Raw genomic sequence first — 1,433 nt, forward strand, 5'->3', positions numbered from 1 at the left:
TAAGAAAAACAGAAAATTATGGTCTGTAGCGCAGACCAAAAGGCAACAGTACGAAGAGAGAGTGACTACTCTAGGTCCAAAGTGATTTTCTGGCCCTTTTCCTTACTCTGGAGGTGTACAGATCTTGGAGGTTTGGCCAATAATCGTCTCAGCAGTCTTGGCTGTCTGTTGTAGTCTCTTGATGTCTGATTTGGTAGCTGAACCAAACCAGACAGTCCTGGTCCAACTACTCCTCTCCCTCGCCCAGACATTTTCTTTCTTTTTCTGCTTCTCTGTGGTTTTCTGTATTGTTTTGAACAAAAGCCATCCAGAAAGTGCCTTTTTATTGGGCATGGCCATGCAATGGAAAGACTTGACATTATTAATTAAGATTTGAATTAGCTATTTCTCAATTATCAGTAATTAAAATAATTCTTATCAGCTCTTTTGTTGCAGAAGTAGAGGCTTTACACTATATTTAAAGTTTGGTACATTAGGTCTTCAGTTCTTTAATGCTGTGTTTAAGCATTTGTAAAAGATAAGAAAGATCCATGATTTTGGTATGGGGTAAGCTTGTGTGAAAATAAAATTGGTCCCACTTTATATTGTGTCCCTAATACCTGTGTACTTACATAGTAACTAGATGTGTCTTCATTTCTGTCATGCTGTGTTTAAGCATTTGTAAAAAAAAAGATAAGAATGATCCATGATTTTGGTATGGGGAAAGCTTGTATGAAAAGAAAATGTAAGCATTATGGTAATTAACTGAGTATTGTGTGAAAACAACATGAATTGTGTTAATGGTATGGTCACAACAGACGGATGTTTTGCTAATTGTATTTAGAGTTTTGAAAATGTGATTATAGATTGGACAAAGGGATGTTAGCAATTGAAAAAAACTGTAACTTAGTACTTTAGAGATATTTTTGAAATATATCAACAATCACATGTAATCCATTCATATAAAAACATGATATCAGAGATAAACATCACTGCCAGAGGATGTTGTGTAGATTTTAAAGGGTAAACGATGATGTATTTAAGCTTTCATCATTTACAACTTATCACACACAATTAGAAACTAGATAGTAAAGTTTGTAGGCAAACTTTAAGTTGGCTTGAAAAAGCCTAGCCAGAAAGTTTGAAGTAGTTTTAAAAGCTTAAAGTTTGAGGGTTTTCAGTTTTAACTAATTTGAAGTAGTTTTAAAGTTTTGAAGGCAATACAATCTATCAGAAAAATAGATAGATAAATAGACAGATAGATAGATAAATCAATAAGAAATAGTAAACTAGCATGTTTCTAGCATGATTAGCAAGTGACTAGTATGTCGCTAGCATGATTAGCAAGTTACTAGCATGTTGCTAACGTGTTTCCAGCATGATTAGCATGTTGTTGGCATTATTAGCAAGTAACTAGCATGTTCCTAGCATGATTAGCAAGTGACTAGCATGTT

The sequence above is a fragment of the Sinocyclocheilus rhinocerous genome, unplaced genomic scaffold, assembly GCF_001515625.1.
Source record: "Sinocyclocheilus rhinocerous isolate Xijiao unplaced genomic scaffold, SAMN03320098_v1.1 scaffold2135, whole genome shotgun sequence".
NCBI lineage: Eukaryota > Metazoa > Chordata > Actinopteri > Cypriniformes > Cyprinidae > Sinocyclocheilus > Sinocyclocheilus rhinocerous.